This window comes from Anabrus simplex, chromosome 8, assembly GCF_040414725.1.
Source record: "Anabrus simplex isolate iqAnaSimp1 chromosome 8, ASM4041472v1, whole genome shotgun sequence".
NCBI lineage: Eukaryota > Metazoa > Arthropoda > Insecta > Orthoptera > Tettigoniidae > Anabrus > Anabrus simplex.
In genome coordinates, this window is record NC_090272.1 from 239,009,102 (window position 1) to 239,024,400 (window position 15,299).

At 41.6% G+C, this 15,299-nt stretch overlaps 1 pseudogene; it reads left to right on the top strand.

Moving 5' to 3' along the window:
• The first annotated feature begins 12,345 nt into the window (after positions 1–12,345).
• Positions 12,346–12,464, top strand: LOC136879457 (5S ribosomal RNA; annotated as a pseudogene).
• Positions 12,465–15,299: the final 2,835 nt, after the last annotated feature.

A 15,299-nucleotide genomic window follows, 5' to 3' on the forward strand; every position in this document is an offset into this window, starting at 1 on the left:
CAAACGTCATGTTTTTTAAAATATATATACCACATTCAAAACTGGTGAAAATAAAAAATTGAGGAACGTTTTTCCAAAACTCAACAACTGCAAAATTTCCTAAAATGAGTTATATATGACTTCGTGTAGTTTAATAAGAGAGGAATCAATTGCACTCATCAGAACTTAGCTAAACTGAGAGCTTCAAATGTTAAGAGATTTTGCAAAACTTCACATCTACAGTCATAAAAGTGTATCAAAACTCAACATCTACATACTATTCCGGAATTTATTTATATTTACGAGGTATTTTTTGTGTTTTACTTTTCGCAACCATGTAAGTTTTTAGTAAAATAAAAACTGAGAAAAGTCGAAACTCTATCGGTCCCGGCCCACTATCACAAAATTCTTAATCAGCGCAGCACGTCTTGTTCTTGGGAAGAGCTAGGAAGTGTATGACTTGAAATCAGCAAGTAGACAAGATGACAGAAGTGCGGGTTTTAACGTGTATGAAATAAAAAAATCGAGTTCAGTGCAGAGTCCAAAAAATTATTTTGGTTGTGGGGTTGAAAAGCGGCACAAGACATAAAAAAATCAAATCCCGTCAATGTTAAGAAAAGTGAGGCTGTTAAGAGACTCGAAATATTTCATAAGTTATCTTCCGAGGAGGCAAAACTGTTCTATTCTGCAGTGTTACAAGCTTGTTCAAAGCGAAGTGAGGACAATAATGATGTTGAGTATCCAAACGAGCCAATCTGTTAATTTTCAATGTGTAGGTACTTCTACATAATATGTAAAATATGATCTTTGAAAATAGTTTTGTAAACTTTTGCTCTTGTAGATGTTGAGTTTTACAGAAAACCCACCCAACCATATTTTTCTACTGTTCATTATTTTGAAAAGTGCGCTATAGTAGTAACTTTTATCATAATGCTCTATTTTAAGTTAATTTTCAGTTTAATATATAATTTTTCTTTGGAAGATAATCAATAAAATTTGTTTCCTGACAATTTTACATGTTGCAGTTGTTGAGTTTTTGCAAAAACGGTCCTCATTTATAAGTAGGTCACACGGAAGACAGTCACACCCACGATGAAAAAGGCGACTAGCTTTCTACGGCCATTTGACTGGCATAGCCGTTGCAGGATTACCGGACCAAGAAAAAATTAAAGATCCATGTGAGGAATCAAAACGAGCCCCGTGGTCCTAAGTAGGCCAAAACGAAAAGAAGAGCTGAATAGTGTAACAGAAGTACCACATATAGGTGACACTGGGAAGTTGGACGAGTTTCTTCTTCAACAATTTGGAAGCACACGAGATTTTAGAGCTTCTGGACGAAGATCTACCAAAGATGGAGACCAGACAGATGAAGAGAGCAGTGTCGAGACGCTTACTGACAGCAACGGCTGACAGAAATTTGACAACAATGGGTGCAGAAGAGACATCAGAACCTCCACAAAATATTGAAATTTGCATCAGTCCAGGTAGTTCACTGCGAGGAAGTAAATGCCAGCAAATAATGTCACACCAAAATATTTCGTCCACGTGAGAAGAAACTAAGTGTTGTTACAAAATCTTGCCACGAGGAAATGACACGATGAGAAGAAATTCGTACGTAAATCTGGGATACTTGACCAGGAAGAGATTATTGCAGACCAGACAAAAAATGTCCACTCAAGCGAACGGGAACGAAAAACAAGGAACGCAGAGGAAGTATGTCTTCCAAAGTTGAAGATGTTTTGATTGTACAGGGGCTTGACAGCAGTATCGTCATTGATGCAGCTAATTTTCACCGTGTGAGTTCTCTTTCAAAGATGGACTGGTTCCGTGGTTGGGTGGTTCGTTCGTAAACCAGTGCTCTAACCATTCAGCTAAAGAGACAGATAATAATAATAATAATAATAATAATAATAATAATAATAATAATAATAATAATATCTCTGAAACGAGAAGTCAACAACAACCTGCATTCACGATGTCAAGAAAGATCTGGAAAGAAACTATGTAAGAGAAGAAGCAGCAACGGAGAGAGATTTTAAGAAAGAATGGGTTAAAATGGAAGGATACCAAGGTCGGGAGGGAAAAAGAGACTCAAAATAGTCCGAGGAGAGGAAAAGGTGGCACAGTGAGCAGAGGGAGGAAGAAGGAACAACAAAGAATGAAGCATTGAAATTGTGCGTTGTCCCTAGAAGACCCTAACGGAGAAATAATAATAATAATAATAATAATAATAATAATAATAATAATAATAATAATAATAATAGGGTCATTAAACCAGAATGTCTTTATGGATCATAATGGCCAAATTGAAAACATTGAGAAAAAGGAACGCATACTTGTAATAAATATTCTAGGCTGAAAACTCACCGACGGACAATACCAACTTAGAAGCGGACGGGAAATCAAACAATACACAAATATTCACGGTAACATTAGAAAACGCAGGTTAAGATTCTATGGACACATTAAAAGAATGCGCCCAGACAGGCTTAGAAAACAAACAGTGATAAATTCTACGAAAACAGCTAAAACAGACACAATGAAATGGATTGGTGAAATCAAAACCGATTTGAAAATGCAGGAATTACACCCGCAGATGACCAAAACAGGGTCATCTTCAGACCCAAAGTTCACAAATGGCAAGTGGACCAAGAGGAAACCCTAAAGAACAAGAGTGGTACAACCTGGTTTGAAGACAGAAAGGAAGCCCATGTAAGAGAATGAAAGAAATATGGGCACAAAGGAAAGCAATGTCCTCCTCTAAGTACTCTGCGTAGTCCTGATGGGCTTATTCGCATGTATATCATACTAATAATAATAATAATAATAATAAATAAATCATATTCTGTTTAACGCATGAAACCTAAACAGGCCTCTCCATCATTTTAAATAACTCCCCCCCCCCTGGGGTTGTGGGGAGCACTGCATGTATAGAACGCAATTCCATGGACAGCACAGGTGTTGACTTGGCTGACATCATATGGATACTGTATAATTTTTCCTGTGATGAATAGTGGGACCTGGATGATCACCCTTCCAGGTACCAACCAGGCCCGATGTTGCTTCAAACATTCAACACGGAATGGGTTATTGCTGGCGTCTCCTTATCAATTTTATCGAGTGCGAGATGTTGGTCACACTTGTGACAAGTAATTTGGAAAAGCAGCGTATAGTATTTGCACCGCCTCGGTGATCCTTGCTTCTGACGGTGGTTGATTGAAGGTTAGGAAGGGGGGACTAGAGGTGACTGCTGGCGACTGCTGGGGTGTGTGGAGGCTTAGGAGGGGGTGGGTACGTCTTTGTGTTCGAGGGGTGGCAGTGTGCTCTACTTGCCTTTTTGAAGGAATGGGCAGCCACGAAACGAAGCGGCGTGACTCCTGTGGCAGTTGGTCCCGTGGCACCTTACAAGCAGAGTAGTGGTGGAAACCACCACATCTGTTGCAGCGGGTTGCCTCGGAGAAGGATGCTGCAGAGTGATATAATGCAAGACAGTTACAGCCCTCGATGATTAGTGCTGTGTTGTATAGGCTATGTCAAGCTTCACTGACGTGGTGAAAGGACGGACCGCGTAGGGGCACCAGCGTCGCGTGGCAAAAAGATGGCGAGAGGCGCTAGTGATACCCCGATTTACAGCACGCCATCGTAGCCATACCTTCGTCATAAAGTTCGCCGTTACTTGTAATGTATCTATTACCGCGTCTTCTCTCTTGGAGTTGCTCGCCATTCACTAACGTAAACAAACCAAAAGCACTTATCACGCGACTTTGAAGTCCCAGCATGACCCCAGTCGATCTGAGGCTTCGGGAAAGTAATGATTTATAGGCCGGCTTGTCGTAATGACTATCGACTGCCAGTTTTCTTCAGAGGTGCACAACAAATGTGATTTGATTGACCACGGAATGTTTTATTGATCAGCTGGCGGGGCGACTGACACAAGCCATTCATCATACGTCTTGGCATTAACCTGAGAAGACAGGCAAGATGAATGCTTCCTTCTTGCTCGCGATGAAAGACTTTCTAAGGACAAGTTGAGACAAAGTCTGTGTGACTAAAATCCAAAATGTTAAGTAACAAAGTTCCGCGTTTACCATCATTCATGTAATAATGTTCAGATTTTTGAGAGCCTAGTTTATTACATGAAAAACTCTTACCAAATTTGTCACATGAAATGTTGAAAGCCCAGTGAAGTCACTATTTTATTAATTATTTAAATGGTCCCCCTTGTTAACACAATGTGATATATTTGATATTTTTTTACAAGTGGCTTTACGTCGCACCGACACAGACAGGTCTTACGCCGAACGATGGGATAGGAAAGGGCTAGGAATAGGAAGGAAGCGGCCGTAGCCTTAATTAAGGTACATCCCCAGCATTTGCCTTATGTGAAATAGGAAACCACGGAAAGCCATCTTCAGAACTGCCGACAGAGGGGTTCGAATCTACTATCTCCCAAATGCAAGCTCACAGCTGCGTGCCCCTAACTGCACGGCCAACTCGCCCGGTAGTATATTTGCTAATAGATAAAATACATAAAGATAATATAAGTACATATTTCGAGAATATATTCTCTTCTTCAGCTTATAGGTTAAATACACTTAAATGCATTAAAGCTTTTAAAAAATATACCATAACATAAAACCGGTCACACACAGTACCATACAAAATTAAAAGTTCAAACATGATAATAATAATGCTATTTGATTTACGTCTCACTAACTACTCTTGTACGGCTTTCGGAGACACCGAGGTGCCGGAATTTAGTCCCGCAGGAGTTCTTTTACGTGCCAGTAAATCTACCGACACGAGGCTGACGTATTTGAGCACCTTCAAATACCACCGGACTGAGCCAGGATCGAACCTGCCAAGTTGGGGTCAGAAGGCCAGCGCCTCAACCGTCTGAGCCACTCAGCCCGGCATTCAAACATGAATAAACATTCATATTATGTCCAATGTTGTCCTGTAAATATAGTGTCAGAGTTCATGTCTAATATTAAGCTGATTTTCAAATATTGTTGTGATTTAGCGACCGTATGACCTTCGTAAACCAAACACTCTTGATAAGTCTTATGTTGTTCTTCCTGATAAAATCGATACAGTGTGTGCCTGCTTTTACCATAAACATTGCAAGGCGCATCCAAAAGGGAAGTGATGTTTTAGGGCCATGTTCTCCAAATCGAGTTAAACCTGGTATAAATTAAACCCGTTTAACTTTGGTATCTAATTTAATCTTGTGTCCATTTTCCCCATCAATTCCTGACACTCGTCTACTTTTAACCAACAGCTCGCCCGTTTAAACTAATGATGTGAAGTTGGCGCTAGCGTTGGCTGCACTGAAATAATGGTCGGTTAGAATTGGCCAATCAGAGGCAAGTAATTCAACGACCGACATTTTTGTTTTCATATCAACTGTTCGTAGAGAATTAACATGGCCGTGCGTAGTGAATAAAGAAGAAATTCAGCGGGGTATTAGCTTTACTGTGTTAAGTGTACTGTGGTATAATTTTACCCATTGTTGTGTACATTTTCTAGGAATCGTATTTTTCTCTGACATGCTTTTCCATAAACAAGTACAGTAGGCCCAATACGTGTTTTATGAAGTCTACATTATCTTAGGGAACACACAGGAACGTTCAAATATTAAAAAAAACATTTTTTAGCAATAATCCTTTCCTTAGAAAATCAACATTTACGTGAATTTCAAGTAAACAAATTCCAGGCGTTCTCGGGATCTATCTCCTATTAAACTCCATCGCCCTCGGCTGGGATCAATCTCACAAATTTCGGATCAGTTGCCTTAAATATGACAAAACAAACTCATTTCGCAAGTCTTGTAATATTTGATCAGATTTCGAAAGTCCTGATCACTCGAAAATAAAGCTGTGGTACTGTACTTAACCTCCAGCAATGTGTTCTCCGCTGAGTGGAACACTTTCAGTCTGCATCATCACAGTCATTCGACCTTTTCCGAGTCTAATTGTCAAGAATAGGTTGGAAGAACTTGGAAAATATCAGATTGGTTATCGAGCGTAATCACGATTGGGACATTTAAATATTTCGTTAAACTGCGGTGCTGCAAATGACAAAAATGTTTCTGGGATATTTTCCCTGCACAGTTTATTTTGTCCTTAGTCTGCGTATTAGTTCATCAGCCCAGAGGCTGGTTGTATTCTCAAGGCTATGCGGTTACGGGGAAACGCCAAAATGAGGAATGCTAGGCAAGACGAGGAGTAAGGTAGTAAATGCAAGGAATTTACACACGGGAAAGGCAAATTTTCTTCATAAATACCGTAAAGCTCCCCAGTCTTGATACTTAATTAAACATACTAAAGCGCCGTCGGTAGCACAAGAAGATAAGCAGGATGTGCATGTGATCTGGATTCAATATTTTTGCTAATGGACTAGTTCTTGAAGCTGAACTCCTTATGACCGCATGCCCTTCCTGACGTCAACCACATCAGGGGAGATGAAATGAGTGACGTGATAGTAGGAAGGGGGTGCCATGCCGAGTGGCTCAGGCGGTTGAGGCGCTGGCCTTCTGAACCCAACTTTGTAGGTTTGATCTTGGCTCAGTTCGGTGGTATTTGAACGTGCTCAAATATCGTGTCGGTAGATTTTCTGGCACGTAAAAAGCACATAGGGAGAAAATTCCGGCACCTTGGCGTCTCTGAAAACGGTGAAAAGTAGTTAGTAGCACGTAGAAAAAATAACATTATATTATTATTAGTAGGAAGGTGGAGGGTAAAGCCTACTGCTATCCGGTCTACTCAGGGCTTAGCGTCGCCATCCGACGGACGAATCACTATCAACATATAAACACGGCAGAGAGGTTCGGGACTGAATCCAGGCGTTTGGCTCGCAATGTAGTCGTTAGAAATTGTACACAACCACCTCTCCTACCGTGCCGACCAACATTCTGATGGTAAAGCATTTTCGACCAACTGGATTCGAATCGACTAATGACGGTCTCGGACAATGCAGACCTGACGCTTTAACGTTCTGTCTGATGGCTGCGATCGTATTACACCATTTATGTAGGAATATGTTTATGCTTCAAAGTCCGACTTTGTGGTGTAATGGTTGGTGTGATTAGCTGCCACCGCCGGAGGCTTTGGTTCGATTCCCGGCTCTACCACGAAATTTGAAAAGTAGTACGAGGGCTGGAACGGGGTCCACTCAGACTCGGGAGGTGGGTTCGATTCCCACTTCAGCTATCCTGGAAGCTATTTTCCGTGCTTTCCCACTTCTCCCGCAGGCAAATGCCGGGATGGTACCTAGCTAAAGGTCACGGCCACTCCCTTCCTACTTCTTTGTCTATCCCTTCCAATCTTCCCATCCCCCCCGCAAGGTGAGAGCGCCTGGGTGAGGTACTGGTCATCCTTCCCACTTGAATCCCCGACCCAGAGTCTGAAGCTCCAGGACACTGCCCTTGAGGCGGTAGACGTGGGATCCCTCGCTGAGTCCAAGAGAAAAACCAACCCTGGACGATGAAGTGATTAAGAAAGGAAGGAAGAAATTATAACATCTTAAAGGAACTAGAATAATTGCTTCAGGCGAAATAGCATTATTTTGTGCAGTTGGCGTTATGAATGAATCCTCCTTTGATAGAAGACAATCCTTTCTGTTCGCTTATGAATTATAAATCCACCAAAAACTCCGTTACATCCGATTTTACAAATGTGTAAACTTTTGTTGGAATGCGTCTTCTTAACCTCACTTGCACATCAAAATTATTTTCTATTTAACCAATGACTTCAATAAATTCTTCCATTCTTCTGATGCCACATTATGATTTTAGTAAGTTTTCTATTTAGTAAATACTGCAGACTAGTCGTCAAAACTAACCCTTCTACTAGGCAAAAATTACAGATACATTAATATAATGGCAAGAAGGTTTCTAATAAACAGCAATTTAAAGCTACAATATCAAAGGTTTAACTCTGAACTAAGTTTAAACCAATGTGGGGAAACTGATTTTACTTTAAACTCAGACTCAAACGATATTAAAATAAACCTAGTTTAAACAGATCTGGAGAAAACGGTCCTTAGAGGATTAGCCTGCTAGGTTAAACTGAATTCTCATCTGTAAGAAAAGGGAGGAAAGTCTAACATATAGTAGTCCTAATGTGGTTTAACGAAATATGAACTGAACGAGTCACTCTTATCATTGGCTTTGTTTGAACATATACTATGAAAGTGAGTGAGTGATGAGCGATATTTTACTGCCAGTCCTTGTGAAGATGCTGCTCATACGGTGCGCGCATTTCAGTGGGTTTGGCAGACTCATATGCGATTGCAACTTTTGGCTTTATGAGGAAAGCAATGGGAAACTACTCACTCATTTGCCTAGAACACTTCTTCAGTTATGTCTAGCCAGCTGCTTGTGGAGGTAGCCCCAAGCATTTACCTGGTGTGACAACGGGAAACCACTCAAAACCATGCTCAGTGCTGCCGACAGTCTGGTTTCGGCATCCGGCCGTAAAAACATAGCATTAGATTAATGTCGCCTCATCTCCGAGCCCGTATCAAGAAACGACACTAGTTCAGGTCGGAACATCATCTACTCTATTCCTACGAGACGTGCTTAAAAATCCCAGCCCACGCAGAAGCAAACGCAGGGTCCTATCAGCCAAGGAATGTACCCTACAATCTTTAGGGTATTCCTTCGAATTTGACAAGTAACGCATCATTTTTTCACTTTTTTTTACTTTTACTAATGTTATTTTTGTTTACGTCTCAATAACTATTTTCACGGTTTTCGGAGACGCGGAGATGCCAGAATTTAGTCCCGCAGAATTTTTTCTTACGCACCAGTAACCGACACGAGGCTGACGTACATTTGTGTTCTCGTCCTGAGCTCGTCCAACTCAATGTCTAGTACGAAATGTGAAATACTAAGTACACTCAACCACTTAAAATTCGCAAAAAAGACGTATTTAATTTTCTACATTCCGGAAGCGTAAGGATATTTAGTAAACTGTGGACGGCCGGTGACCGAAGACACGATACCTGCACAATATGTTCAGTTCATTTCAAACGAGAGCGTTTTGGAATAAATTCATCTTCTGCAATGGCCATGTTTTGTGTGGTATAGTGTATATTAAATGGAGTATTTAGGTCATGGATGTACGATCACTATAATTTCAGTCATAAAAATTTTATATACACAACCCCTCGTTTACTCATCTGTCCACCTATAAGGATACGAAACATTCTCTATTATTTATATACATTCGTAATTATTTGAGGGGAATCGTGTATAACGTATGGAATACGAATGTTTACTGTCACAGATTCTCTGTAATCCGATAACGTGAAATCATTTTAACTGTGAATTAACGTATTTTTCAATTTTATATACAAATCTCTTCATACATGGTTTTGAGGGTATTTAGGGGTTGTATTACGGGTTGTACATGTCACCGGTAATACCCCTAAGTACAATATGGTTGTAGGTCTCGAAAAAATCCAAAAGAAAGCAGCACGGCTTGCTCTGGGTCACCTCCGACAAAAGAGTAGTGTTGCGACTTTGGCTGAGAAAACTTGTGATCAAGGAGACGAGCTGCTTGACTAAATGGTATGTTCAGAGCTGTCAGTGACGAGATGGCGTGGTGTAACAGTTTTTAAAAGTAATGAGATACATTTGGAAGTGAAGAGGATAAAGTGAGAAAAATATTCCTTTATAGCAAGAAAAGTTAGGGATAGGAATAATTTACCCGGGGAGATGTTCCATAAATTTACAACTTCTTTGATATCGCTTAAGAATACGCTAGGTCATCTGCCACCTTGGAGACAGCCGTAAACACAAATCATTGGTGACTGATTGATATATACGAACTGAAGAAAGGAACTTTTATTTCGAAGTGAATATCGCTTTGTGTATACTCTAGAGCTGTCTTGCACAGTGTTGCCATTTGCCATGACTCATGCTTGCCCCAGGCCTGCAGACATGTCTGTTGTACAGACAGAGCAGTGAACTCTGACAGCGGCGAAATTGAGGATGGTCACTAAGTAGCGGGGAGTCCATGAGCTAGAACCATGGATTTGGCAATGAATTAGCTATCAGCACGGAAATATATTTTCATGAATGCCGGTCACCATCAGAGGCATGGTATATATATTTTCTTGCTAGTTGCTTTACGTCGCACCAACACAAATAGGTTTTATGGCGACGATGGGACAAGAAAGGCCTAGGAATGTGAAGGTAGCAGCCGTGGCCTTAATTAAGGTACAGCCCCAGCATTTGCCTGGTAAAAAAATGGGGAACCACAGAAAACCATCTTCAGGGCTGCCGACAGTGGGGTTCGAACCCACTATCTCCCGGATGCGAGCTCACAGCTGCGCGCTCCTAACAGACTGTCTGAACACTGTTGAACATTTACTTCTTCTTCACGTCTGGTCTTCTTGATCAAACATTACGTCTCTGATAACTACAGGACTATTATTATTAAGGCTCACCGGGCGGGTTTTGCAACTGAGTACAAGTTTGTGAAATTTTTAGTAAAAATCTAGCAAGGCTACATGTTCACTGACATTGCGAACATCGCCACATACATAGTGTTTTACCCCGAAACTGATCCGATGAAATGTGACTTCGTTTCGAAAATCACACCCTGACTGGATTCGAATTACGAACCCCTTGTTGAGAATACAGTAACAATATCACTGAACCTTATTTGTTCTCCTGGCATGATCTCCCCGCGAGAATATGGTGACTGTCGTGGAGTAAGTTTTTCTCCCTTGTGTGTCTTGTATTGAGAATGTAGGCTGTTGTCGAATTGGTCCGATGGTTGTTGGAATTTAGAGATCAACCAATGCGTGGGGTCGACCTGGTCCGACACTAAAATATCAAACCCAAGGATCGAAGAAGCCTTATCGACCGCTCGTGTATTACACCAACTGCCCCAATAAAATTGCACAGGACAATACAGTAAATATATGTAGCGGCCTTTTGGCCTTTAGGTTAGATTAGGTTACGTTAGGTTAGGTTAGGTTCAGGTGAGGTGAGGTTCGCCATTTTTCACCCGATTCCGCCTTGTCACCTTTTGAATATTTAAATCCCTAAAAAACGACTAACTTCAAGCCCCCGTAACTTACCATGGCAAATCTTGTACACTTGTACTACACTGCACAGACACTGAAATGAGCCTGTTTTTGGGGGGTGGGGGATTAGGTTAGTAACCCATTCGGGAATTCGTACCTCTACCCGTCGGACCAGTTCAACCGCCACCGAGCTCGATAGCTGCACTCGCTTAAGTGCGGCCAGTATCCAGTATTCGGGAGATAGTAGGTTCGAACCCCACTATCGGGAGCCCTGAAGATGGTTTTCCGTGGTTTCCCATTTTCACACCAGGTGAATTAAGGCCACGGCCGCTTCCTTCCCACTCCTAGCCCTTTCCTGTCCCATCGTCGCTATAAGACCTATCTGTGTCGGTGCGACGTAAAGCAACTAGCAAAAAAAAAAAGTTCAACCGCCACCTTTTGCCATGGAGGAAAATTATCTTCGGAATGTTTTGACCATCGCACCAGTTCGGTACTGCCTGAGGATGTAAACCACTGTCTGAGGCTCTCCCCTTATGTGATCAGTTGTATCAAGCTGCATTTGACTTTTCCTGCAGTCTGCACCTGCTCATTGGTGACGTAGTCTACTTCTTCGAAACACCACATTTGAAAGGCCTCCGGTATGCTAACCGTACCTGGACACCGTGAAGCAGCACCAGTAGCATTAATTCGAGGTTGTAATTTCACTTCCTTCTACGCCGATTCTCATTAACATTTCTACATCTGGATCCCATTCTTAACAGGGTGATATCAGCTTTAGAAGAATGCTGTCTGCTCGGTGTTTATTGTGTGATAAATCCGGATCCTTGGCTGTACGATCAGCGCAGTCTCCTTCGGTTCAGAGGGTCCCGAGTTCCATTCCCGACCGCTTCGGAGATTTTAACCTTCAATGCTTATTTACCCTAGCTCGAGACTGGGCATTTGCACATTCCCCAAAATCCCTGCAACTCTCACAGCACACACAACACTCAGGTCTCGTACATGTAAGATGGCTCCCACCCTCGTTGGAGGGTCTGCCTTACAAGGGCTGCACGAGGTGAGGCGAACATGTCCTCGAACACTCCCGGCACTAAAAGCCATCCGATAAATAAATAAATAAATAAATAAATAAATAAATAAATAAATAAATAAATAAATAAATAAATAAATAAATAAATAAATACATAAATAAATAAATAAATACATTTCTTAGAAAAAAACAACTTCTTTACTTCGTTGATGTTGTTCAAAAGAAATTGGAATTCTTCTGAGCTGTCAGCGAGTATTACACTTGACATTTAATTAAACATTTAAAAACTCTTTTACATTACCAACGGCCATACCATGTCGCACACACCGGTTTTCGTCAATTCACCGCAGTTAAGCAACATTGGGCGTGCTCAGTACTTGGATGGATGACCGTTTGGAAACACTACGTGCCGTTGGCTCAATTCTCTTTTAGCTGGCCTCGGGGTGTACGGGAAGCGTGCCTGACACTCGGAGGCGCTGGGTTCGATTCCCGACTAGGTCAGGGATTTGTACCTGGTTCTGAGGGATGGTTCGAGGTCCCCTCAGTTTACGTGATTATAATTGAGGAGCTACCTGACGGTGACATGACGGCCCTGGTCTAGAAAGCCAAGAATAACGGCCGAGAGGATTCGTCGTGGTGTCCAAACATATTTCCTGCGTATGACACGCTCGCCAGGATTAATTTGTCCGAGAACTGGACAAAAAGCAGTTGGACTTGTTTTGGGCGATTTTCGATAAAAGAGTAGTAATACCGAAAATGTGAACTTTGTGAAGGGAAGACTTGGGAGTAAGGAGACGAGCTACTCGACTAACTGGTATGTTCGAAGCTGTCAGTGGGCACATGGCGTGAAATGACATCTTAAACGAATAACCTTGAACAGTGTTTTTAAAAGTAGGATAGATCAAAATACGAAGATAAAGTTGGCATTCAAGAGGATAAACTGGAGAAAATAGTCGTTTTCGCCTATAGGAAGAGGAGTTGAATAATTTGTCAAGGAAGATGTTGCATGAATTTTCATTAGAGAAAAGCATAAACAAGCGATGACACAGCCCTAAATGCAGATGTGCTTGATTGACTAATTGATTGTCGATACCAATTTTGCCCGCAGGGGATCTTAAAGAAACTTGTCGCGTTTAAGATCACCTTTACCGAGCTCGATAGTGGCGGCCAGTATCCAGTAATCGGGAGATAGTGGGTTCGAGCCCCGCCCCACTGTCGGCAGCCCTGAAGATGGTTTTCCGTGGTTTCCCATTTTCACACCAGGCAAATGCCGGGGCTGTACCTTAATTAAGACCACGGCCGCTTCCTTCCACTTTCAAGCCCTTTCCTATCCCATCGTCGCCATAAGACACATCTGTGTCGGTGTGACGTAAAACAAATAGAAAAAATGTAATGCCAGCGACACCAGCTGTTATCGTAGGCGCTATCCGGAGAAGAACACACAATCTGAAATAATGTCTGGACTTGGGAAAGTATTACTTGTATTGCAGAAGATGAACGACGTTAAATTACAAAATTTGTGAAGAAACTGAAAATTGTAGATTTTCCTTTCTTCAGAATCAGACGCATGCACTGACGCATCCTCCATTCATAGAAAAGAAATGGAACGCATAACCAAACTGTAGAGAAGAGTCTGAGCGAAAGCGACATTTCCTTTCCTTGTCCATACTCGGAGCATTCCTTGGCATCGTGCCATCCGGCCGAGTGACCTTGGTTGTCGAGAGGCGTGGGCGTCATTCAGCACCACACTTCATCACTAGTAAATATTAAATAACACATTACATAGCTACTTATCTAATGGCTAATAATAAAGATTATTTATTTAGATATGAAGTATGGCTCCATTGAACCACTGGTTGCTAACTATCCGGTTAGCATCAGGACAGTTCTATGAGTTGTCAGTGGTCCGAATTAGGGCTGCCAAAATGCCAATAAAGGGTCAAGGTTGTTACTGACAGTATAAAGGTACGTGTATTCAAGTACGTGGTAGTAGGCCTATATCGACTGTATAAAAATTTAAGCCAATGAGGCAGCCATTTCGAAACACTACATCCTGACAGATTCCCGAAGTTAAGGAACATAAAGCGTGGTCTCCAGTTGGATGGGTTTCCCACGTGCTGTTCGCTACAGGAACAGAAACAGAAGCGAGGATTTATATTATTGCCTTTGAACCAAACTCACCTTAACCCTAGAACCGACAAATGTCGCCCTTGCGACGCAATGAAATGAAATGAAATGAAATGACATGATATGAAATGAAATGGCGCATGGCTTTTAGTGCCGGGAGTATCCGAGCAAAGTTCGGCTCGCCAGATGCAGGTCTTTTGATCTGACGGCCGTAGGCGACCTGCGCGTAATGATGAGGATGAAATGATGAAGACTACACATACACCCAGCCCCCGTGCCAGCGAAATTAACCAATTATGGTTAAAATTCCCGACCCTGCCGGGAATGAAACCCCGAACCCCTGTGATCAAAGGCCAGTCCGCTAACCATTTAGCCATGGAGCCGAACTAGAATGCCAACGTCACATGCGGGACGCGTAGTACATGTATTCGTATAATCACATATAACATAATTTATCTCTCACGATATTACAGCAAGCAAGGCATGGAAGACAAAGCTTCAAGTATTTTGCGACACATTCCTCACTAGCCGGAAATGACTCGGTCAAGGTCAAGATAGGTATAAAATCAGCTGTTTTTTTTCGAAAATATGACAAACAAAAACTTTTTTCAAAATAATCGAATACTTATGCGATCATATTAAATGAAGTTCTCTGAGTAATATCGTGTGCTGTATGTCTAACTCTTCTCAAACTAAACGTGATTAAATTTGTTTTAAAATGTGCAATGCATTGGTATATTGCCTGGCATTTAGGGAAAAAGACTCGGCACTTCTCACGGAACCTCCGAGATCCAACCTGAACAACTAGATTCCGAAAAGAGTAATAAATCGAGCGACTGAATTAGTCACTATACAGAAACATGGCATCTAAGGCTAATGACTGCGCTCCGGATTCTTAGGGAATTACATACTCCATTCCTTTATTTGTAGGCAACTGAAATGAAAAATATCGAAACATTATGTTTACATATTATGTGAAGAATATAACATTTTTGTACATGTCTAAGCAATTACTAAAAAAACTGAATATTGTGTCAGCTCGTTTAATTGTCCGACTATAATTCACGAATTTCACCTCACAAAATATACTTTGCTAACGGCTTTACGTCGTACCGACACAGATAGG